At 36.1% G+C, this 26,847-nt stretch overlaps 1 long non-coding RNA gene across 3 annotated transcripts in view; it reads left to right on the forward strand.

Annotated features, from left to right (window-relative positions):
* The window catches only part of LOC111091138, an 80,342-nt gene extending 58,195 nt beyond the window's left edge, over positions 1-22,147 (forward strand). The window contains exons 6-9 of one of the 3 annotated variants that reach the window (XR_005374060.1): positions 10,878-10,917; positions 15,196-15,296; positions 21,162-21,300; positions 21,934-22,147. This is a non-coding gene — a long non-coding RNA (uncharacterized LOC111091138). The remainder of the gene's footprint in view (positions 1-10,877; positions 10,918-15,195; positions 15,297-21,161; positions 21,301-21,933) is intronic. The other 2 variants (XR_005374062.1, XR_005374061.1) reach the window with 2 other exon arrangements.
* Positions 22,148-26,847: the final 4,700 nt, after the last annotated feature.

The following is a 26,847-nucleotide window of genomic DNA, read 5'->3' on the forward strand; positions in this document are numbered from 1 at the left end:
GTGCACATAAAGTCCTCTGAGCATTAGACTTTCAATAAGAATGGACAAATCAGCCTATGTTTTAGTTATAGTAAAAAAAAAAAAAAAAAAGAAAAAAAGTTAAGACACCTGAAATAAACTGCTTCTCATTTCCAAGAAAATAATGAGGGCCGAAGCAGGATGGATCAGAGAAAGGAGAAAGAAAAAATTGAGAAAAGTGTTTTGTGTTCAATTTCTTTCATTCTTAAACTTTATTGACTCTCAGGTTTGGGCTGGACACACAGAATACATTTTTGGAGTTATTCCAAATACCTTTCAATGAAAGGTTGTTTTTATTTAAGGTAAGACATTTACAGAGGAAATATTAGAAAAATTAAAATTAAAATAAAAACAAGTCATATATAAAGAACCTATAACTCCTGTTATTCTGTTTATGATAAAAATACAACTTTTTCAGTGCATATAAGTATAAATTGATGTGCATGTATATGCATATATATAGATACCATTAATACTGGATGATGAATAATTCGAAACATTCTTCTTTGTGAGCAAGATTCACACATGGTACAGAAATTCTTTTCCGGGATCCCTGGGTGGCACAGCGGTTTAGCGCCTGCCTTTGGCCCAGGGCGAGATCCTGGAGACCCAGGATCGAATCCCACGTCGGGCTCCCGGTGCATGGAGCCTGCTTCTCCCTCTGCCTATGTCTCTGCCTCTCTCTCTCTCTCTGTATCATAAATAAATTTAAAAAAAGACTTAAAAAAAAAAAAAAGAAATTCTTTTCCATGCTAATAAAAACACTCGGTGACATCACTCTTGGTGTCTCCTTCCTTTGTTGGATGCACTATTATACATTTTTAAAAACCTCCTTATAGGAGACTTAATTCTGTCCAATGTATTATTACAAATAATGTGACAATACACATACCAATAAATAGGCATATTTCAAATTATTGTATTGTAAATTTGTTTTACATGTATACTAAAGTGTAGATGAGTGTCTACTTCTGCACACTTGGAAACATTATTTCTATTACATTTTCTTTAAGAATCTGACAGGAAAAAGGTGGTATCTCCGTGCTACACAATTTACTTTTCTTTATTTTCAAATAAGATTCAATGTTCTTATATACTTATAAACCATAAATCAGAGGAACTTATTTCTTGTTTAAAATCATCTCCTTATGAAATGTTTTCTTCTTCTTCCTTATTGATGGGAGCAGGTTTACACATATTTCTCAGCATTGATTTTTTTAATACTTTTAGACTTTCTTTTGTTATTCAAATTCACTTAAGTTTTATGCAATTAAAACTGTTAATATTTTCCACATGGCTTCAATTTTGGTTTTATATTTTGAAAAGTTTTCTCCAACCACCCAAATTATAGATATATTACTAAAATATTTTGTAATTTCATCATTTACATTTAAATATTTAGGACATTTGGCATTTATTTATTTTTTTAAAGATTTTATTTATTTATTTTTGTAAGACAGAATGAACAGAAGCTAGGGGCGAGGGGCAGAAGGAGAAGCACTGAGCAGGGAGTGGATTTCAGGACCCCGGGATCATGACCTGAGTCAAAGGCTCAGACGTTTAACCAATTAAGCTACCCAGGTGACAAACATTTGGCATTTATTTTGAAGTTATGTAAGGCAGAGCGCCCTATGTAATTTGTTTTAGACAATTAACTCATTATCCAATTATAAATTATTGATTTCATCATTTTGTTCTAAATTGAGATTATTTATTGGACACTCCTAATATCAGGCACTGAGAATAGAATAATGAGGGAAAAAATGGACAAAATTAGTTTTCTCACACAGCTTACATTCTAGTAAGAGAAACAAGTATTAAATAAATTCTCACTAAAATATTTATAGAAAACCATGGGGAACACCCTGAGTGTGGAGACTAGGTAAAGATTAAATACAAACCTTGGAGAGAGATGTGGGGAGAAAAATAATTTTACAGAAGAAACAAGATCCAGTTCAAAGGTCCAGGGGTGGGCTGAACGCGCCTCATTGCAAGAAGTGAAAGAAATTCTCAAAAGGCTTGAGTATGGAAGGTAAGAAGCCACCTACATTTTTAAGTACCGGTGTCCCTTTCACACAAGGCACAGCTAATCCCACATCCCTTTAAAAAGAAAGATATCTGCTATTCTGTTTTCTCTTACAGAGAAATTTGAGAACCATTTTCTAAATGTCAGAGAAATATTTTGATTAGAATTTCTTTTAATTGAAACATTAAACTGTGCAGGAATTTTTTTTTTTTTTTTTTTTTTTTTGGTATTCAATGGAGTGATTATTTTTAATTGAATGAGTTAAAAGGGTTTTGTCTTAGATTAAAAGCACACTTCTTTTGCCTGCATGTGCATATACGCAAGTATGTGGGGGATTTTTTTTTTTTTTTTTTGGGTGATTTTTTTTTTTTTTTTTTTTTAATGTGACTTGGTTTTCCAAGACTTATCATGAAGACTACTGAGCAGTTAGTTTCCAAAAAGGAATCTTTGCCTTTAACTTGTTTTTCTGTGTTCCGGCAATACATGGTTTGTAGATTCAGTGTGACAGCCAACCAAAGTGATATCAAGAAGTAAGCTTATGCAAGATTCAGAGACTTCTTTATAAGGCATGTGGAACCATTGGATGGGAGAGAGCGGTGCTATTGTCCAATTCATTTAGATGAAGCTCTCCTAAAGGAACATCAAGTACAGCTTAAGATGGATTGGACTTTTAGCACAACATTTCCATGGATAATGGTCTAGCCTGCCTATCTTGAGTGACAGGTATGAACACAAAAACTTTTAGAATACTAAGCATTTTTAATTAATGAAATACCGAAATAAAAATTAAGAAGTTCTTAAATTCACATATCCTAATCTCTTGGTACCAGATATTTGGTTAATCCAAGACTTATGTCATAGCAGTACCCTAACAAAATAAATTGGCTCTTAGGGGAAAAATAATCCACAATTGAGTCTTTCATATAATTTTTATTTTCTATTTTTCCTCTGATCTTTTCAGTTTTTTTTTTTTTTTCACAGAGCTACTAAGAAGTGGTTAGCATGCTTTAATGAAAGTTACAGTTAAGCATAGTCCGAGAAAGTCAGAAAGTCATGTAATAGACAACATTTCTAGACTATCAGTCATCACCCCAATGTGATTAATTTATTATAAAGTGATCTGTATGTCGTATTGTTTTTCCTATTGGTGTTAAACAACAACTCCCAAAGTGTGTCTTTTGAGATTTGCCCCCAGGAGGTAGCAATTGCTTGGCATGTAAACAGTAGGGACAGCAGGGCAGTTTTCCCCTCTTCTAAGGGAACAGATCTCAGACACAAAGATGCAGTACTGGCAACTGAAATTTGGTAGAGCACAATGAAGGGTTGGGGGACTATGGGGGTGGGGGGCACTCACTGTGTCGGCTACAGCCAAGACGAATCTTCCTACCATAAAGAAAAAATCGCTTTTAAACTGTTTTACACTTTCTTTCAACCTATCTTTACTACAAATACTATCCATGGAATTTATATTCTTCATGTTGTTAAAATTGTTTCCATAATTTTCATGGCCATATAGTGTCCTTTTGAATTACTTTACTAGAACTCATTTAGCTGTGTTTGCCCACTAGTGCGTCATAGCAAAATGGTGTGCTGGGAACACCAGGTGAGCTGCCCAAGTGTGGTCGGTTTTTACTGTTAGTGTGTATTTTCCTGTTAACTAAGGATCATACCCTTCAGCAGTGTCTGTTAGACAGAGCAAGGAGCTGAATGCAAGAAACTGATTAACCAACATCAATCCGATACTAAAGAAAGATCATATATTTATTAAAGCACTTGGGGATTTTTGCCTGAAGACTACAAGAGAAATGCACAGCAAGAAATAAACTCCTCTCCTCAAAAAGGAATTGAGATAAAGACTGATCAAACAAAAAGCATAGGAAATACTAAATTAACCAATACCTTCAAGATGGCAGTGTTCTAAACTACAAAGACACACTTATGAGTTGAATATGAGTAACTGAAATATCTTGCTGCCATGCGTTTTCTTCTTTTTCATTGGCTTCAGCTTTGGAATTGATAGTATAACTTCCAGTTTATGGTATATAATTCTCATCAATTCATGGAAAAGCTCATTCTCTCTTATGTGCTTTTCACTCTTCTCATTCTGGGTCCTGTCCTACTCTCCCACACAGGTACCTAATCTGCTGTGTTTGTCACATGTCCTTGGATATGTATAAAACCGTATGAAAATACAGTGGTACCTTTGTATGTGTTTTTAGGTTGCGCAAATGATATTGTGCTATGGAAATTGTGTGTGTGTGTGTGTGTGTGTGTAATGCTGTAGCTTTATGTCTTCTTCATGCTGTTGTATATACCCCTAATTTATTGCTCTCTAATGTTGTTACAGTAAATGTATCCATCATATTTTATTTATTTAGAGATGAACACATGAGATGTTTACAACCAATAGCTACCACAAAGAATGCTGAGAAGAATTAGCTTCATACATTTTTTTTTATGAACTTTTTGGAATGGGGTCTCAGGGTAATAGCATATGTACATATACAATGTTGCTACTGCCAGTTGCTCTCTAGATCAGCTATACCAGCTTTATCCACACTGCCCACATCCACACCACGCGCGCCCATCCAAACTAATGTTTGGTGTGATTCAAACCTCAATCATTTTCTAAAAGGTATGTTCTAATAATAGTAAGATGATATCTGTGTTTATTGTTGCTGACTACCTATATACTCTAGATGTTTTTGCTTGTTCTTTAGGTTTCCTTGTGTTTTGGTAGATCTATAGTAGGTCTTCCATATCCAAGATATTAATCCTTAATTGATTTCAGTTGTTGCAAATACCTCTGCCATGTTTTTACTAATATTGTCTATATTTTCCTTCTTTACTGAATTTCTGATGTTTATGTAATGAAATCCATTCATTCGTTTTCTCCTTAGAATTTTTGGTTTGAAGGTCAGGAATGTTATCTCCTTCCTCCACCTTTCCTCCACGCCCCAGTGATATTCTCTTTCTTTTTCTTTATTTAGTTTTATAGTTTTAAAGATTTGTAAGCACTCTAGATTTCACATTTATATATTGAATGAGAGAAATCCAATCCACTTTGCTCCATTTAGTGGGCTTATATTTTTGACATTTTCATGACTGGGTTGGCATGCTAGGCCTACCATATATCACATCTGCCATACACACATGGTTATGTTTCTGAGCTTTTTATCCTCATCTCTCAATTTCAAATCAGTAGTATATTGGCCACATAAAGCTCCAGTGGCTCTTTAGACTGCATATAGATGTGAATATATATATATATGAATATATAAATAAAGATTACTCTGACTTCAGAAAATGAGCTTAGAAAGCTTCATTCTGTGTTCCTACTTCCTCAAAAACATTTATTTATTGAGAGAGAGAGAGAGAGACAAAAAAAGCATGAGTGGGGGTAGAGGAGATGAAGAGGGAGAGAAAGAATCCCAAACAGACTCTGGACTGAGCACAGAGCATAGAATGGGGCTCGATCTCATACCCTGAGATCATGACCTGAGCTGAAACCAATAGACAATGCTCAACCAACTGAGCCACCCAGGCACCTCTCCTGGAAAAACTTTTTAAGTTAATAAATAACTACTCCTTGGAAGTTTGTAGAACTTATTGGTTAACTCCTTGCTGACCACTCTAATTGGTTTAACACTTCATGAATGCTTCATGTTATTTCCCTGACAGTTTTTGACATTTCAGGTTTTGTAAGAATTTGCTATTTCATCTAAATTTTCGATGTATTAGCAAAGAACAGCTCATAATATCCTTAATACTTTTCAAAACCTCTTTAGTGTCTTACTTAAATATCTTAAATAGAATTTTGAAGTAGCTCTATTATTATGATTTCCAAATTGTATTGCATTGGGATCAAAGAGCTTAGTCTACAGGATTTTATATCTTTGAAATTTATGAAACTCCATTTGTAACCTCCATATGGTAATTTTTGTATTATTTGTGAATTCAAAATATTTATTTTTGGTGGAATCCCTCCATCTACACATGCATTATGCATATCTGTAATAAATTAATTGGTTTAGATTTTGTAATAAATTTATTTTAATCTGATTGTGTGACCTGTTATTTTCTGAAATGTGTATGTTCAATTATCCAACTACAATTATGAGGTTATGTATTTGTTCTCTACCTTTGCAAGTTGTTTCATACATTTCAATTCTACAAACTTAGGTTCCTATATAGTTAAGTCTGTTATGTCTTGATCTGTTGTTCCTTATTATGTTCTCTTATGCTGTTTTTAAACTTTGTTTCTATTTTTACTGAGAAAAATTTAAAAATATTCTCCAGATTGAATATATTGAAAACAAAACTCAACAGAGCACCTGGGTGACTCAGTCAGTTGAGCATCTTACTCTTGGTTTCAGCTCCATGATATCATGGGATCCCAATCATGGGTTCCAGTCCCACATGGGGCTCTTCACTCAGTGAGGAGTCTGCTTCTCATTTCTCTCTCCCCCTGACCCTTCCCTTGCTTGTACACTCTCTTTCTCTCCCTAAAGGAAATAAATAAATCTTTAAAATAAATAAATAAATAAATAAATAAATAAATAAATAAATAAATCTCAATACCCTGCCAATAGTTTTGCTCTTGAGGTATCTGATAAAATTTGATTCTTACAGAAGTTATTTGGAATCCTGCTTCATCGTTTAATCTATCTAAATTTCACTATAATTTCAAGAATGTTCTGGGGTTTCTTTTCCTTATTTACTCTGTGGCCCCTACAAACCCCATCAATATAAAATCATCATCCTCCATTAATTATGATTTTTTCAGCATAATTTACTCAAGTACCTACTTTTTCCTCCATTTCTCTTATATTGTCTAATGGGCCTATTATTTTAAAATTTCTTTTATTCTGTTTATTAGTTTGTATTTTATATTTCTTCTCAATGCTTTCTGGGAAAGGGATCTGCAAATCATTGCTTTGTAAAGTCAATTCGTCACCATAAATCAATTCTCCTCTTTCAACTATTAAAATATTCTTGATTAGTATTTTAATTTGATTCTTTTAAAAGGAACTATTGGAATTTTTTCTCATTATCAATATTACCCCTTCTATTTATGGGTGTCATTTTAATTCTCATTTTTAGTAGGTCATCAGATAGAAGTTAGTTAGCTTATTAACCTTCTTTTGGGGTCTGTGTTTCTTTATTTTCCCCTGTGATCCCATAATTTCTTGAGGCTTTCAACCATATTAAAAATTGCTGTATTCCCAAGGAGAAGAAGCAAAATCCTAGGCTTTAACATATACCATATTTGGACTTTGGGACAGGCCTGGGCAAAGGGGTATCTCTGTATTGGTAAAAGGACACATCCTAAAGTGTAAATCTAATACCTTTGCCACATCCCCCCACCCACAGCCCTGCTCCTCAGGGGACATGCCTATGCCTCTTCTTTGATTTGTGCTGTTTGTGTAATCACCTAGCCCTTGGAGGTATGTGTTATATGAGTGGGCAAGGATTTCTCAAGTGTCAGCTCTGCTACCTAAATTGATTGAGATTTACTTTCTGCCAGCCATTATCACAGGCTGCTCTGTTGATAACCCTCACCACCTCAGAAAAGCATGCGGATAGTGCTGCTATTCCTGACCAACCATGTTGGGTCACAGATTGGGCAACAGTCTATTCTGGGAAATGCTAGGGGAGAAAAAGTCACAATAAGCAGGGTTTGCCAACATACTCTCTGAGCATCCATCAGGATCATTTTTACTCAAAGCTGCTCCTTCTCTCTCAATGAGACTCCATTACCTTCTGCATTCATAATATTTTCTCATAGATTTTGCATGAGTTTCTCTCACCTCTGTTTTCCTTTTTGTCTTTTGCATCAAGCATCCCAACTTTTAGATCAGTATACCATATCCTCTGGAAGCAGAACTCAGGAAAAAATTTTCATCTCCATTTCACATATGAGACAACTGAAGTTTGGAATTTAAATAATTTGTCCTCCATTACTGAGCCAGTAAGCAGAAGGGGGAAGCAAGAACTATTAGATTTAACTGCAAATCTCATGTTTTTCCCTGGAATTTATATCATATAAGTTGCAAGATACAGGAATCGTTTCTCAGAATATCATTACACTTAAAAAATCACCTTGTTTTTATGAACTCTGGAGCTAGAAAATCATTTCAAAATTTCCCAGGAAAATCAAACACCTAAAAGATACTTTCAGTCCCAAGGGTTCATTTCTGCTTGATGGAGATGAGGAAAGGCTGTTGGGTAAGTGTAAAGATATTTCTGAGTCCCACTTATAAAGACAACTCATGTAGAAACCACATACATAAACCCCATAAGTAGACACTGAGGTATCCTAACTTAGAACTTCTCTAGTGACATGCACAGAGCAAATGGAAATCAGTCATTGCCCTCTGCCTTCAGAACACTGGCTTTCCTTTCACGTAGCGTTTTTCAATGCAATGCCCTAAACAGCAGCTCTTGAAACAATACAGAACATTTGATTTTTAATCACCACATAGTTTGTTATGGGAGTGGACACACTAATGCCAAGTACTAAAATATCAGCTAGTCAAATGGAAAATACCACCTGGATTGTCATCTCCTTGAATATTTTTTGGCAACATTAAAAAAACTTTCTGGGATGTTTGTTAATTTTTATGGGGTTGTGTCTTCTTATTCTTGTGCATTTTAATTTGGGGAGAAAAATAGTTATTTGAAGGCAAGAGGAATTACTTTGACTAAGTCTTGTAATTCAAGTGGAAGTGAGCCTTCTCTTTTTAAGGCACTATGATAGGTCTTTAGTGTCAAAATAAAGACTTTTTCCTGAGGGTCTGTAGAGCAGTTGAATAGTCAACAAAGCCTCAAGCCAACAGCCCTATCATTTCTCCATCCTGGATAACTCATTCTGTATAACCAACACTCTACAGCTTTTGCCAAATCATGTCACCAATCTGATAGAATAAAGTTAAAAATGGAGCTTATAGTTGAATATAGGATTCAAAGCAGAGATGACAAATCTATTTACTTTTTTATTTGGGTGAAAATACGGCCATAAAAAGAAGGGGAGGAAAATGCTAAATGGAGCATCCTGTGTGTTAATATTTTGCTAATTATCTTACATTTGTAACTCAGACAAGTTGGTACAAATCTATGATGCTATTAACAGAAATTAGCTTCCCCCTCAAAATGTCCTGATCTTTTTCTGACACTGCTGAAGGGAATGGTATCACAGGCTCAGGAAGAAAGTCCTCAGGTATCCCACTCCAGCCTGTGGGCACCGCCACCATCAGCCTCTAGTTGATGAATCTAGCAATGCTCTGGGGTCAGAATCCTCTCAGTGAGGACTACACTGTCACTGCTACTCTGGAAATTGGAGATGGGACATTCTTTTTTTCTGTATCATGTTTTACCCTAAGCATAAGTATGGTTTTTACCTGCTTCCTGACAGATAACTGACATCAGATAATAACTCTTTATGAAAATTGCCAGAACTCTTGTGAATCATCTTCTACTCAGAGACTAACTTATTCCATTTTCAAGAGGCAGACACCCATGATGTCTTATTGGGAACCCCTCTACCTCATTCCAGGCTGCTTCCACAGGTCACAGGAAACATCTCCCAAGACCTCTATATTTCAGAGCCTCAATGTAATAAGAGGATGAGAGCTTAAAATAAAATAAGAAGGATTCACCATTTATTCAACATTATATAAGATACTAGGCATGATTCCATAGAGAAGTAATTCTAATATTTTTAACACTTGAGGATGGATATTATTATCTCCCTTTTAACAAATGGGAAATTTCAAGGAAGTTAATGGCTTGCCAAAGATCACATAAGACTCAAGTATAGTCAACTCCATAGTCAATACCTTCAAGTACATCATCTTGCTTTCCTACAGATTATAGAGATCACAGGAATACTGCTGAAGAAAGAAACTTGCAAATATATATTTTGTATAGTCATTTAATAAAAACAGAACATCCTTCATGAGTTTATCTTCCTTTTATGACATGTTGGTCTGGATTCCCATTACCTAGTGAAAAAAAAGTCTAAAAATACTTTGAAAAGTTTACAACCCTATTAAAAGGCAAGGTATTATTATTAATAATTTTAAAGTTTAAAGGTCCCTTGCATAAAGAATATTTTTATTATTTATTTTATTGAATATTATTAAAGAATTATTTATACCATGATCTCAAATCTGTGTTGTTAGTGGAAGAAAATAATATGGATTTTCTGATTACTTTGCACATATTATGAGGAGAGCTATGAACTATGCACACTCCAAAGTTGATTGCCTAGAGATCCTTTATGCAAAATGTTCAAGGACTATGTACATGATTTATACAGAGTTAAGCCTGTAGAAACCTCTTGCTATTGATAAAATGGAGCAGTAACCTGGCTTTGTTTCAAGAATACTACATATTCATCTATATTGTGAATATATAGTGAATTAATGCTTATAAATGCATGTATAAAACATTAAAAATTATTATTAATGAATTATGCCAGTGACTTAAGTGGGGGCACCATTAAAATAATCCCAGCTACCATTTATTAATGGTATTTTATGTGCCAGGAAATATATTAGATGTTTTATCTCCATCATCTCACTGTATTTCCTTGGATGGTTGGATGTGGAGGCTGAAAGAAGTAATGTACTCAGAGACATACGTCTAATAGTTGTGTAGTACAGAGAATTTGAATCCAGGCTCATTCACATCTGAAATTCCTTCCATTTAGCTAACAGCCTCAGAGTTCCGTATATGCTGTGGACTGAACCAAGATCAAAAATGCTCACTTCACCCAAAGCTTTGACATTTATGATTTTTTGACCCTCATAGCATTCTGTTTTTCCCTCAGGATAACTATGCAAAGTGAAACTTCCTCTCCTAGACTACAGGTACTATTTCCTTTCGTGTACATCTCTTTCTTATGAACCTCAACAATATCCTGCTGAGTCTAAGCCTATACCTAGAGTGATTCAAGGTCAGTCAAAGGTACAGAATAATTTGGGCATGTTAAACTGAAATCCCTTTCTTAGGGTTTCTCAAAGATTATCTGGTCTAATGGAAACTTACTAGAATAGCCTGTCCAAATGCACTGCCCCTGAAACAGAGTGAAATTGTAAGTCATATGTCAGACTAAGGCTGTCAGAGCCAGAAGGGATCTTAAGAAATTGTTTTGTAATTTGTTTCTAGAAGTGAGGACTTTGAATACATTTGAGGCAAATAGATGGCTCCTAGTAATTCAGCACAAAGGCAGAGCTGGGAATAGATCCTTCAGACTTTCAGATTTACAATCTTAATTCTAATGAATATTCATATTTTTCATATTAAAAAAAAACAGGAGAGGTGCCTGGATGGCTCAGACAGTTAAGTGTCCGACGTGATTTTGGCTTAGATCATAATCTCAGGGTCATGAGATGGAGCTTCACATGGAGCTCTGTGCTTTGAAAGGAGTCTGCTTTGGATTCCCTCCCCCCACCTATGTGCACATAGGTGCACATGTGCTCTATCTCAAACAAATAAATAAATCTTTCTTTAAAAAAAAAAACAGTAAGGTGTAAGGAAAATATAAAAATATGTATATATTTATCATCCAAAATGCCCCTCATCCTCTATCCCAAGCCATACTTCCCACCCCAGACATAGCTGCTATCATGAATGTAGGTGTGTGTACTCAGTACATTTTATGTTTTTCATATGTATGCATATGTCAATGAACTACATGAACTGAGTTGTGATTCTCATTTACATTAATGGCATCATGCAGTGCATTGTTACATTCTGTAACTTATTAACTCAAAACTGTATTTTAGTAACTTGTGTTTATACATAGTGACACGTTTTTATCTGTTTTAACTGCTCTATACTACCAAATGGTATAAAAATATATCAGTTTATTTAGCCATTGCCTCACTGTTGGAAATTTATTATCTCCTCCCTGCCTTTATTGTGGTCTCAATCCATGCTGCTTAGGTACCTATGTATCTCAAAGCATATATGATTTTGTTTTGCTTCTTTCCATAATTTATAAGAAAAAATCAAGATTTGGAGTACAGTCTTCTATTTCTTGCTTATATTTTTAAGAGTGAGCCATGCTGACTCACAAAGTTATGTTTTATTCATTTTTACTCCTATATAGTATTCTGTTACATTAATACACACAAATTATTTATCCATTATTATTGATGGACATTCAAACGTTTCCCACTTTTTCCTATTATAAGCCATGGTGCTGCCAAAATTATTATACATATATTGTGGTACATATTGTGGTTCTTCCTAGAGAAACATTATAAGTTTCTCTAGGAAGGGAGCTGATGTGATACATGAAACATTTACGTTCGACTTTTGAAGACTGAGAAGTAAAAACACTGTAAGAGTTTCTCTATGCCACATGCTCAGCAACATGCTCATTTTTCTCATGTTAAGTAAAAATAAAATGAGTCATAAAAATATTAAAATTCCCATTTGTCAGGATTCTTAACTTCTGCCTTTTTAATAGGCAGAAAAATGCTTCTCATGGTGGTCTTAATTTGCATTACCCAGCTCATTAAAGATACTGTGTAGCTTTATCTGTATTTATTTATTATTCATGCTTCTGGGAAATGTCCATGCATTTGGTTCAGATTTCTTCTTATGGAAGTTATGATATATTTTTCATACAAATTTGTTCCTAACTTTTTCTTATTGTGTCTAAATTCATGAAATACTGATTATTCACCTAAATGAAGTGGGAGCATAGCAGATTTTAAATAACATTATAGTATCTTTGCTCTTTTCCCATGAAATCTTTCCTTATTATTTTTGCCTCACATTTTATTTCAAATATTTTTATTTTCCTAAATAACTATGTTTATTTTGAATTCTTTTTAACTCTTTTAGTAAATTTTACCACATGCTTTGCTCATCATATTTTTTCCTCTTACATTCCACTTGTATTTGGATTCACTTAAAATCCCAATGAAGTGTTTGCATGTTCATTTTCAGGAAGTTGAGATTCGTCAATATTTGAAGATATCTTTATTTTGCTTGAGCTACTGACTGGGCATCTATTGGTAGGGATAGTTTACATCTACTCTCAGATGATACATTAATATTTCCATGCAATGTGTCCCAGATGATATTTTAATATTTCCATGCAATGTATACCAGCCACAGCACTTGAGGCTCATGCTGCTGTACAAGGGGAGCTCTCTCAACTACCGTATATTGGGGAGATCCACTGTGTCCTAAAGGAGGAGTTGGCAAGTCAAAAAACGGCAGTGGTGAGGTTAATCTGAGGCCCAGGCTGGGGCAGTTTAACAATTGGCTAGGAAATATCTGACAACTGGTATTGCCACACCAGCACAGACCCAAAGAATGCTTCCCATGAACCCTTTGTTGATCTAGTTCTTTCCCATTGGTGAAAACTTTGTTTTTAACCTTAATGGTTTCTGTTAATCTTTAACATGCATCAGTTTTTCCATGATGTGTCTAAATGAGGGGCAATTTTGTTTATATTGTTTAGTACTCAGAGTGTATTTTCCATCTGTAGATACTTGTCTTTCAATTCTAGAAAATAATCACAATCATTTTGAAAATACTATTACACTCTTTCCTTCTGGAATTTACATACAGGTGTGTGTTGGTTCTTCTAAATAGATATTCCATGCACCTTTCTTCTCTTTCACGATTGTCATGATTTATCAATATATATTGCATTCAAGAAATATTCACTGCCATTGTCCATCTTCCAAATTTACTCCTTCTGTCCAGCCAAGAGTTTATCCCATCAATTGACATTTTTCCAATTTCAAGAACTTTTGGAATTGTTAGAATTTCCAATTAGATCTTATTTCTCTCTATTTTGACTTCTTATTGATGTTTGTAGATATTATTTCTTTCCTACTATTTAAAGATTTCATAAATATCTATTTTAAAGTCATTTTGAAATTGTCCCATCACTTTTAATTATCTTCTTCATTATGTAGATAGTGGCTCTGCTTCTTCATGTTGAAATTCTAATTGGTATAGGAGAGCAGGTGCCTAAGTTTAAAAAAAAAAAAAAGAATAAATACCCACAAATAAACTTTCATCTGAGAACAGATAAAAGATAAACACAGTTTGATTCTAAGTATGGAATATACAGGTTCTATTCCATGTGATTCATCTATAAATACACAGTTCAGGCAGTACTCCTTCTACCCCTACTTCCAGGTGACGAGTGAGAGTATCATGATGTGATCCCTTACCTGCAACATGGCATTAGCCTACTAACTTTTATATCCTCTCCCTCCCTCTTTTCTCCACACAGCCAGAATGGTTTTTAAAAACCTAAAAACAGAAAAAGGAAGCAAGATGGCAGAAGAGAAGGGGTCTTTGTTTCATCTGGTCCCCAAATTTAGCTAGATAACTATCAGGCCATCCTGAGCATCTATGAATTCAGCCTGAGAAGTAAAGAAAGAATAGTGGAAACTCTACACATAGAAAAGAGACCACTTTTTGTAAGAGGCTTGAAAGCCTCCAGGGAAGAAAGACCTCACTTGGCAAACTGCTTACACTGAGCCCAGCCACCTGGCAAGGGGTGGTACAACTCCACCCAGACAAAAGACATCTGAGAATCAGTGCAGCAGGCCCCTTTCCTAGAAAACAAGCTGGAAGAACAGCTGAACAACAAGTATACTGACCAAGCAGGAAAACTCCAGGACTGAGAGAAATAGTATATAAAACTCGAGGTGTCTCTCTTATGGTTCATTTATCTTTCAGGTTAAAATTTTCCCATATTCTTTCTTTTTTCCCACCTCAACTAGTTTGATATTTTATCAACTCTTTGTTTTTAAGCATTTAAGTTTTCTTTCTCTTTTAACTTTCATATTTTACAATCATATATTATAGATATATTCTTCATTTTTGGCTTCCTTTCACCGTATTCTATTTTACTTTTGTATATATATGTTTTGCTTTTAAAAAATAATGACAATTTGGTACACTCAGAACCAAATGGGTCACTGTCTTGATCCACTCTGTGAGATTATATTCTCTCACCTCCGCCATTGCCCTCCCCCCTTTTTAATTTGTTTTTCTTTTCGTTGTCTTTTTTCTTTTATTTTCTGGTCCCTGACCTCTTCAGGTTTGTCTAGTGTGCATTTTGCTCATGTTGTGGTTGATATTTTTGACTCTGCTCATTCATACAGCCATTCTCCACTGGACAAAATGACTAGACAGAAGAATTCACCACAAAAGAGAGAACCAGAAGTAATACTTTCTGCCACGGATCTAATGGATATGGATTTATGTAAGATATTGGATATAGAATTCAGGATTATAATTATAAAGTTTCTAGTTGGATTTGAAAAAAACACAAAAGACCAAAGAATCTCTTACTGCAAAAATGAAATCTAATCAGGCTGAAATTAAAAATATTCTGAGAATGCAGTCTAAACTAGTTGCTCTAACAGCTAGGTTAAATGGGGCAGAAGATGGAGTAAGTGACATAGAAGATAAGTAGAAGACAAGTTCATGGAAAGGGAGGAAGCTGAGGAAAAGAGAGAAAAACAACTAAGAACCCACGAGAGGAGAGGCTCCAAGAATTAAGTTATAGTTTGAAAAAAAAAAAAAATCCGTTATTATTGGGATTCTGGAAGGCATGGAGAGAGAGAGAGACCAGAAGGTATAGTTGAACAAATCAGACCTGAGAACTTCCCTAATCTGGGGAAGGAAACAGGCATTCATATCCAAGAGATAGGACCTCTCTTAAAAATCAATAAAAACTGATCAACACCCCAGCATGTAATGGTAAAGCTTGCAAATTTCAGAGATAAAGAGAAAAATCCTAAAAGCAGCTTGGACAGAAGATTGCTAACATATTGCAGGAGAACTATTAGATTAACAGCAGACTTATCCACAGAGACATGAGAGGCCAGAAAGAGCTGGCATGATATATTCAGGATACTACATGAGAAAAACACACAGCCAAGAATACTTCATCCAGCAAGGCTGTCATTCAGAATGGAAGGAGAGATAAAGATCTTCCAGGACAGACAGAAACTGAAACAATATGTGACCAACAAACCAACCTTCCAAGAAATATTAAGGGAGATCCTGTAAGTGAAGAGTGAGCCCAAAGAAACAGAGACAATCTGCAGAAACAGTGACTGTACAGGGAATACAGTGGCACTAAATTCATATTGTTCAATTGTTATTCTAAATGTGAATGGGCTAAATGCTCCAGTCAAAAGACACGGGATATCAGACTGGATAAGAAAGCAAGACCCATCTATATGCTGTCTACAAGAGACTCATTTTAGACCTAAAGACACCTTCCCACTGAAAATGAGGGGATGAAGAACCATTTACCATACAAATGGTTCTCAAAAGAAAGCTGGGGTAGCAATTCTCATATCAGATAAATTAGATTTTAAACCAAAGGCTGTACTAAGACATGAAGAGGGACATTATATCATACTTAAAGAAGACCTAACAATTATGAATATTTATGCCCCTAATGTGGGAGCAGCCAATTATATCAAGTAATTAATAACCAAAGTAAAGAAACATAGATAATAATACAAGAGGAGACTTCAACATCCACTCTCAGCAAAACAAACAAACAAACAACAAACAAACAGATCTTCTAACCAAAAGGTCAACAAAGAAACAAGAGCTTTGAATGACACACTGAACCAGATGGACTTCACAGATAAATACAGAACATTCCATCCTAATGCAACAGAATACACATTCTTCTCAACTGCACATGGAACTTTCTCCAGAGTAGATCACATTCTGGGTCACAATTCAAGTCTCCTATGGGTTTGTTTTTTTTTTTTTTTAAGATTTTTTTTTTTTATTTATTTATGCATGAGAGCTATACAGAGAGAAAGAGGCAGAGACACAGGCAGAGATAGAAGCTGGCTCCATGCAGGGAGCCTGACGTGGGACTCGATCCTGCATCTCCAGGATCAAACCCTGGGCTGAAGGGGGCACTAAACCACTGAGCCACTGGGGTTGCCCCCACAAATCAGGTCTCAACCAATTCCATAAGATTATGATTATTCCCTGCATATTTTCAGACCCCAATGATTTGAAACTAGAACTCAAGCATAAGAAGAAATTTGGAAAGAACTCAAACACTTGGAGATTAAAGAGCATCCTACTTAAAAATGAATAGGTTTACCAGGAAATTAGAGAAGAATTAAGAACATTTATGCAGACTAACAAAAATGAAAGCACAATGTACAAAATCTTTGGGTTACAGCAAAGGCAGTCCCAAGAAGGAAGTACATTTCAATACAAGCCTTCCTCAAAAAATTAGAAAAATTTCAAATACACAAGCTAACCTTACACCTACAGGAGCTGGAGAAAGAACAGCAAATAAAGCCTAAATAAAGCAGGAGAAGAGAAATAATAAAGATTGGAGCAGAAGTCAATGAAATAGAGACCAGAAGAATAGTGGAACAGATCAATGAAACTAACTAGGACCTGGTTCTTTGAAAGAATTATTCAATAGATAAACCCCTAGCTGACTTATTAAAAAGAAAAGAGAAAAGACTCAAATTAATAAAATTATGAATGAAAAAGGAGAGATCACAACCAACGCTAAGGAAATACAAATGATTTTGAGAACATATTATGAGCAATTATATGCCAAAAAAATTAGGCAATCTGGAAGAAATGGATCCATTCCTGGTAAACCTATAAATTACCAAAACTGAAACAGGAAGAAATAGAAAACCTGAACAGACCAGCAAAGAACCAGCAAAGAAATTGAAGCAGTCATCAGATCCTCCCAAGAAACAAGAGTCCACAGCCAGAGCACTTACCAGGGGAATTCTACCAAACATTTAAAGAAGAAATAATACCTTATTCTACTGAAGCTATTTCAAAAGATAGGAATAGGAAGAAAACTGCCAAATTCATTCTATGAAGCCAGCTTTACCTTGACCCCCAAACCAAACAAAGACCCCATCAAAAAGGAGAATTACAGGGGATCCCAGGGTGGCTCAGAGGTTTAACACTGCCTTGGGCCCAGGGCATGATGCTGGAGTCCTGGGATCGAGTCCCACATCGGGTTCCTGCATGGAGCCTGCTTCTCCCTCTGCCTGTGTCTCTGCCTCTCTCTCTCTGTCTTTCTCTCTCTCTCTCTCTCTGTCATGAATAAAAGAATAAAATCTTTTAAAAAAGTAAAATAAATGTGAGGCAGGAATCCATTAAAATCTTAGAGGAGAACACAGGCAGCAACCTTTTTGACCTCGATCACAGCAACTTCTTGCAAGACAAGTCTCTAAAGACAGGGGAAACAAAAGCAATAATGAACTACTGGGACTTTATCTAGATCAAAAGCTTCTGCACAGCAAAAGAAACAGTCAACAAAACTAAAGGCAACCTATGGAATGGGAGAAGATATTTGCAAATGACATCAGATAAAGGGCTAGTATCCAAGATCTATAAAGAACTTATCAAAGTCAACACCCTCAAAAAAACAATCCAGTCAAGAAATGAGCAAAAGACCTGAACAGACCTTTCTCCAAGAAGACCTACACATGCCCAACAAGCACATGAAAAATGTTCCACATCACTCTCCATCAGGGAGATATATATATATATAGAGAGATAGATAGATAGATAGATAGATAGATAGATAGATAGATAGAGATAGATAGATAGATATCTAGATATCTAGATATCTAGATAGATATCTATCTTCTATATCTATCTATCTATCTATCTATCTATATATATATATATATAGAGAGAGAGAGAGAGAGAGAGAGATGGAGCATCCAGGAGACTCAGAAAGGAAAAGAGGGAGTCTCATCTTTGTTCTGAGTCTGGGGTTTTTTAATGAGTATAGTGGTCTGGTGCCTGTGTCCTCTTGGGCATCCAGGAAACCATTAAACCAAAAAAAACAAAAATGAGGTCCCAGGTGTTATTCCTTGGAGCTAGAAGGCCTTGGCTTGGAGTTGTCTAGTGCCGGTGGTCTGGAATATGCATATGATAGCTTTCTCTGGTCATTCTCATCTGGTCCTTCATAGATGCTATTATTCTAGAGAATCATTAAACTCCTTGACCCTTACAAGAAGGACATAAATGAGTTGCATTACAGGACATGCATAGAGTGCAGTGGGAGTGTAGGTCTTAGCAAGAACAGAAGCCCAAAAAGAAGAATGGGGAAAAAAAAAGTTTTTTCTCTCTTAGGGTCCATCTCACTATGAAGAGAAAGCAAGACACATTAAAGAATAATGTTGTAAAGAGTGAGAAGAGGGACACCTGGGTGGCATAGTGGTTGAACACCTGCTTTCAGCCCAGGGCATGATCCTGAAGTCCTAGGATTGAGTCCCACATCAGGCTCCCTGCATGGAGCCTGCTTCTTTCTCTGCCTATTTCTCTGCCTCTCTCTCTCTCTCTCTTTCTTTCTCTCTCTCTCTCTGTGTCTCTCTTGGAAAAAAAAAAAAAAAAAGAGCTGGGGGAGTGTATAGGGTGAGCTATTCAGAGGAGGGACCTAGGAGGAGGTCATATCAGAGCAGAAACCAGAAGGAAGCAAGGGAGTGGACCAGAAATTGATCCCAAGTTCAAGTCCAAGGCTATAACAATCTTGGTCTTCTTAAAGACCAATGCAGATAGCCTGAGAAAGTAACACTAAACCAGAAGTCTACTTCTCTCCCTCTTCTTCTCCCTCTACCCCTCCCCTGCTTGCTCTCTCTTCCTCATTTTCTCTCTCTCTCAAATAAATAAATAAATAAATCTTGGAACACCTGGGTGGCACAGTCAGTTAAGCATCTGACTTTGGCTCAGGTCATGATCCTGGGGTCCTGGGATTTAGCCCTATGTGAGGCTCCCTGATCAGTGGGGAGTCTGCTTGTCCATCTCCCTTCGCCCCTCCCCCTACTCATGCTCTCTCTCACTTGTGCTCTCTCTCTCTTTTGGGTAAATAAAATCTTGAAAAAAAGAAATACCCTTAAATTAGAATATATGTGAATTCATGAGCAGTGGCCAATGGGCTGGTCAATTGGTGAAGGGCCTGCATAGAGAACAATCAGAAGATTAAGGACAAGGTGGTCTGAGGTGGAGACATGGGAGTGGGCACAAAGTATGAAGACCTTTGTATTGCCCATTAATGCCCAGCAGAGAGCATCCACCATGGAAAAGGCACTAAATCATAAGCTGACAAAATGTCTCATCCACTTGACATGGGCCAGCCTCTGGCACTGGGCATTCAGTACTGTCATGCTGGCAACAAAAGTAAAATAGCTGTTTTGACAGAGATAGAGGTTATGCATGGATCTATCTGCATGGATTCCTAACCGGAGCTAATCTAGCTTCCTTCTACCTTGTTCTCAAGTATAATTTCTTCTTCTAGTGATTGGCATGGGAAAATCCACTTTCTTCTGATTTTATATCCTCTCCTAGAGCAAAGTGACCCAGTCTTGTGAACCATTACAAAACAGATGAATATATAAGTTCACACTGGTTTTTCTCTAAATAAGGCATCTCACAAATGGATAAAGAAAATGTCATTGGGATTCAGGAAACGAGAATCCTTTTTGCTAGAGGAAGCATAACTGAGGGAGCTAGCGATGTAATTGAATATTCAAGAACTTGCAACTTGCAGGCATATTGTTTAAATTGACATTTGGATTTCATTGTTCAAAATCTGTGCCCTGGCTCTGAGTTAGAGCATAACCAATGAATATGAGTTAAAGCACTTCTGAGACCATGACTATAACTGTTTTCAAAACATTCAGATCTTGACAAAGTGTCTTCAGAACTTTTTCACTTTGGGCAAAAGAAGTAATCAATTTCTTGACATAAATAAGTGACCAGCAAATACTCAGTGACATCTTCTGACTTTCCCCAAATTAATGACTTATCACCTAGTTTCCAGTCTGACTTTTCCTGCTTTGAGCTGTTAATTTCCTCAACTATTTAAAGTCATGCTTCCAGGTATCAAAGGAGTTCAGTATTCCTTTTCCTTGTGTGTTCAAGTGATGAATGTCTGAATGGCCATGGAAGATTTTAATACCATGACATTTTAAGAGTAGAGAAGGTGATTATTTTTGAGACTGACTACACATATTAAGAGTTCATCTGAACACAATCATTTTCAATAAACCAATCAGTATCCTTTCTCAATGTCTCCCTATGTTAATATTTTTTCCAGGTCTCTGGAAATTTTCACTTCACGGCATGTTGTCAAAAGAGAAATATTCTCCCTTGGATGTGCATCCATACTGATGGCACCTCAGGAAAATTCAATTATTAAATAAACTTTCCTGTCACAGCCAAAGCCATGACATGAAGTAAGTACTGGTTCCATAGCTTATTAGCCCAAACGGGACTCCTGAGTAGAAGAGGAACTAGCTTCAATACAGCCTTCCTGAAATTCATAGGCAGAAGAAGACCCATAATTGGTTTTCCTATTTCCACCTGCCAAGTGGACATCATTGGATGACTTACAAGTGCTTATATGAAGCTATGAAAATTCAGTCATTATCACATCTGTCCTCCCCCTACCTTCTCATATCCAAATAGCCATCAAACCTTGCCATATAATACCACTTTCATTTTTAAATTCTCCCCCCTCCTTTTCCATCCACATGGCCTCTGTCTTATTAGTCTGTGTTTTTCTTTAGCAACCTCATTTGTCTTTCTGTCCCTGGCCCCTGTTCCTATGAGACCTTCCTCTGCCCAGCTAACAGGATTTCGTTTCCAAAACAGTAATTGTGGTGATATCCCCAGTCTGGAAATGCTTAGATGGCTTCCAATCACCCATAACAATGAGGAACAGTCAAAAGGGCTCTTGGCAATGAGGCCTCAGGCTGATTTAAAGCCTCCATTCTGCTGGTTCCCACAAGACAGTCTCTGCTTGAGCAGGACAAGATGATGATAGTGACCCAATGTCCCTGATCCTTCCTGCCTCCATTTCTTTACAGAGTGGTGCACAGCTCTCTTCCACTCTCACGATACACCTCATCTTTCAAAAACCCTCCAGCCTGTGAGATCTTCCCTGGGACCCACAAAGAAATCTTTTCTTCTGTACTACAGTGGCCATTTGTACTTATTCTTAGAGGGCTCGGCACAGTTCATTGGGACGGAATGAAACTTGCCTGTGTGACCTGATGGCAGCTAGGATAGTATGCAATACATAGCTCTTGCTCCATAAATCCTTTCTGAATGAATGAATAGGTGAATAAAAGAATGATTGTCACTAATCTTGCCTTCCTCTGTTCCCCTTCACCATCTCTAATGCAAAACAAGATAGGTGAAATTTTCAGGGGTGTGTCTCTAGGGTCTTTATACCTTTGTTCCAGCATGACATGCTAACATCCCTTACTTAGGGTCCGGAGTTGACCTTTCATCTGGTCTCCAAATCACTTTGCCAATACTCATGGCCACTTAAATCAACCTGTTTATCTAATAAATTATCCTTCTCTAACACTTTTATTTTATAAAATATTGAATAAGTGATCAAATATGAATTATTCTACCAAGAATTTTAAGCATTTAAAATTCTTTAATATTTGCTTCAATTTTTTTAAATTAAAAATAATAATTTTTAGTAAATTCTAATTCAGTGTCATACCCTGTGTCATTCTCCTTTATTTCCTTCCTATTTCTCCATCCTGGTCAGAAGCAACCTCTATCATGAGTCCAACTCATTTTTACAGTTTTACATACACACACTAATTTTTGAAAAGGATGAATTGCACTGGTTTAACAAATTAGCATACTTAATGTGTATGGTCCTTTTAAATTTATATAAATGTGATCGCTTGGACAGATTATGCTGCATTCAAAATATGCTCTGATATCTATCTTTATACAATCATTGGGACAAATTTTTTCCCATTATCTGATACATAGAATATTATATTGTATTTAGTATTATATTTAAATATTTAATTTGTCTTTTTAAAGAATGTTTAGCCCACACATTTTTTTCTGTTTACAAGTATTGCTGCAATAAATATTCATGCACCTGTACCAGAATTTATATTTATACATACGTTTTGTATGTATGTGTATTCTCTATATATACGTGATTTTTATATATGTATTCTTTGCATATATATTCTTTCTTTGCTGGATCCTTTTTTATTTTAATAGATATTAAAATTTGTCCTTCAGATTTTATACTAGTTTACATTTCCATCAAAAATTCTAAATATCATATACATTCTAAATTCATTTTCCTAATCATACTTCCTGTCATTTTGTTGATGGTATCTTTCTGTGATTGTTTTCATTGTTGTAAAGTGCTAATTTTTATGAAGTCAGATAACATAATCTTTCTTTCTTTCTTTGACTTTTTTCTTTGACTTTTTTCTTGAAGAATATATTCCTTACCTGATGCCATAATTATACTCTGTTTCATTCATTCCAATAATTTTGATGCTTCCTCTTCCGTATTTTGCTTTTAAATCCATCTTTAATTCATTTTATTTTTGCCTGTAGCATGGTTGGTAAATATTTTTATTTAGAATTATAATAGTATATTTAGCACATGCCATATACATTTTGGGGAGATGTCCTTAAATCCTTAAATTTTCATTAAACACAGTTACACAAAAAAAGAAAACAAAAAACAAAAACAAAATAGAAAAAACAAAAATACATTTACATAAATGTTTAAACCGACATGCATTAGTTGACATATAATGTGTGTTCCAAAAGACACATATTAAGTTTACAGATTGATAAAATTTTATCACCAGTCTGATCAAAAAACGGAACAGTATAGTAAAACAGAACAGTATAATAAACAGAAGTCCTCCTCAAATCCTCTGAAACTGATTATCCCCACAGGTAAATATTTCTTAATTTGTAACACTAAATGTACCTATAAACACAGTTCATATAAATGAGCTAACCCAACTATTAAAAAGGAGATTCTTAGATTGTAAATAAATAAATAAATAAATAAAACCAAATCAAAATTAATTAGCTATATATTGCTTAAATAGCATATAAAAATAATAAAATTATTTGTGTAAGTTTATTAAAAAGAAAAAAGTAGGTGTATTCTAATCAAAATGAAGTTATGAAATGTTAATATAAGAAATAGAAATTAAGAAAAATTTATACCGGGATCCCTGGGTGGTGCAGGGGTTTGGCGCCTGCCTTTGGCCCAGGGCGCGATCCTGGAGACCCGGGATCGAATCCCACATCGGGCTCCCGGTGCATGGAGCCTGCTTCTCCCTCTGCCTGTGTCTCTGCCTCTCTCTCTCTCTCTCTCTGTGACTATCATAAATAAATAAAAATTAAAAAAAAAAAGAGTTTAAAAAAAAAAAAAAAAAAAAAAAAAAAAAAAAAAAGAAAAATTTATACCAAAATTTACCTATCCTACTACAGATAAACATTTGTGCTGTTTCCACTTTAGATTCACATAAACATTGCAACTATGAGTATAAATATATAGATATGCCTATTTACCTACCTGTATTTTTTCATGAATATGTACATGCCATTCTTTGGGGTATATGCTTGGCAATGGAACTGCTGGTCATACAGCATATAGTATGCGAGCACTTAGCTTTAGTGCATACTATAAGATAGATTTCCAAGGGACTGTACCAATTTATACTCCCACCAGCAATATGAAAGAATTTTAGTATTAAAAAATCATCACTGTTTTGCTTTTGTTTTCAACTATAGTCATTCTAATACATAGGTAATAGCATCAGGTTGTAGTATAATTTTTATTTCTGTGATAACTAATTATGTATAGAACATTTTTGTGTTTGCTAGCAATTTTTTAAAGATTATTTATTCATTTGAAAGAGAGAGAAAGTACAAGCAGGGGGAGGGGCAGAGGGAGAAGCAGGCTCCCCATTGAACAAGGAACCAGATGCTGGGCTCTATCAGAGACCGCCTCCCCCCTCCCTTCATGACCTGAGCCAAAGGCAGACACTTAACAGACTGAGCCACCCAGGGACTCCAGTGAAATGCCACTTTTCTTGTTAAAAATAAAATAAATGCTTCCTACAACTCAGTACTAAAGGAATAATTTTGTTTTAAAGTTATGAGTTTTGTACTTTCCTCTTTTGAAGAGTAACTAGTTGTATGGCATCAATGCATGCAGATAGCTTATGAGAAGAATTCAAAGATGTCTTAGGTGAAAATGACAGGAACTGCTCCTTGTGGCAAATGCAAGCACATTGGGAAGAGAGAAAGTTGTGGTCCTAAGAGCCTTCCCAAAGCCAGGCTGCTTCATTAGACCTCCAGGCACTCACTCAGCTTTGAACTGAACTCTGAAATGCTCCCCTTCCTCCCTGCTGGCCCCAGCGTCAAAACTTCGATTCCTGCAATTGTCATAGTTGCCACAGAGGTCATTTGTAACAATCCAAACATGAAACAATACAAAAATCATGGCCTATGGAGTTATAGCCCTGCAGGATAAATCTGGGTGTCACCACCCACCAGTAAACTCACATCCTGCCTCGTCTCAGTGTCCCTTCAAGAAAATGAAGATAGCACATATAACCAACCACCTATTGTAGTAATTATGAAGAATCAATGAGACAATGTGTGTGCAAATGGGCCAGAATGTGAGGTGTGGCCTCTAGATACAGCCTGCAGAAGCAGTATGTAGAGGGCACTCTTGAGTGGCTCAGTGGGGTTAAGCCTCTGCCTTCAGATCAGGTCATGATCCAGGACTCCTGGGAGGGAGCCCCATATCAGGGTCCCTGCTCAGTGGGGAGTCTGCTTCTCCCTCTGCCCCTCCCCCACTCGGCCCCTGTGTTCTCTCATGTGCTCTGCTCTCAAATAAATAAATAAAATCTTAAAAAAAAAAAAAGAAAACGAAACAGTACGTAGAGAACTAAGCACCAAATCTAAAGCATAGGCAAAATCCAAGACATGCCCCTAATGTTGTTATTAATAACTATAGAACAGTATATAATTGTTCACTGTTACAATATTCTCACTAAGTTGCATGTCACCGTTGCAGAGACCATGCTAATCTCCCTATCGTCCCAATTTTAGTATACGTGCTTACCAAAGGGAGCACACGACAATATTCTCAATAAGCATAAACACCTAACAGGTTTTCCAAAAATTCTGTTTAAAAAAAAAATCATTTACTTATTCATGAGCGACACAGAGAGAGACGCAGAGAGACAGGCAGAAGAAGCAGGCTCCCTGCAGGAAGCCTGTTGTGGGACTTGATCCCTGAGCCAAAGGCAGACGTTCAACCACTGAGCAACCCAGACGTCTCAATTTCTTTCCATTTTAGAGGAATTAGCTTTGAGAGAGGGGGTTGGTATACATACTGCAATGTGCAGGCAACTGGCGGAACTCTGAAAGCCAGCCAGGAAACAGACTGTGGAGAGGGCTGTATACTAAAGCCTTAGAGTGGCCCTCAGATCAGCTAGAAAGGGAATCATGTATTTTCGTTTCCATTAGACTAATCCTTGTACCAGTGCTAATATACAAGCCACTTAGCAAATTTATTTTAATTCAAACCATAATGACATTCAGCCCAACATTTTACAGAAGTTAACAATTCTCCCGGCAAGCAGCAGCCGGCAGTTTCTGCGGCGCTAATATGCAGCTAAGTAGTTTGGGCCACTCAGACAGCTGGCCCAAGTGAAACAGCTGGAAAAGCACGGCTATTAACCTTTTGTTTGCAGTGAGAGGTGTCCCTACAGACGCCAAAAACGTTGTGGTAGACTGAAATACCTCCTAGTAGTTCGAACCACTTTTTCTAATTGCAGGTAGTGGTGTTATGTCTTCTTTTCCTCATTGTTGGGAAAGAGAATCCTGTCTGGTTTTTCCTATTTGATCTGTGTAATTTGTGTACACTCCATGACATTTAAGCTTACTAATACAGGCAGAGAAAGTCTTTA

Source organism: Canis lupus, chromosome 19 (genome assembly GCF_011100685.1).
Source record: "Canis lupus familiaris isolate Mischka breed German Shepherd chromosome 19, alternate assembly UU_Cfam_GSD_1.0, whole genome shotgun sequence".
NCBI lineage: Eukaryota > Metazoa > Chordata > Mammalia > Carnivora > Canidae > Canis > Canis lupus.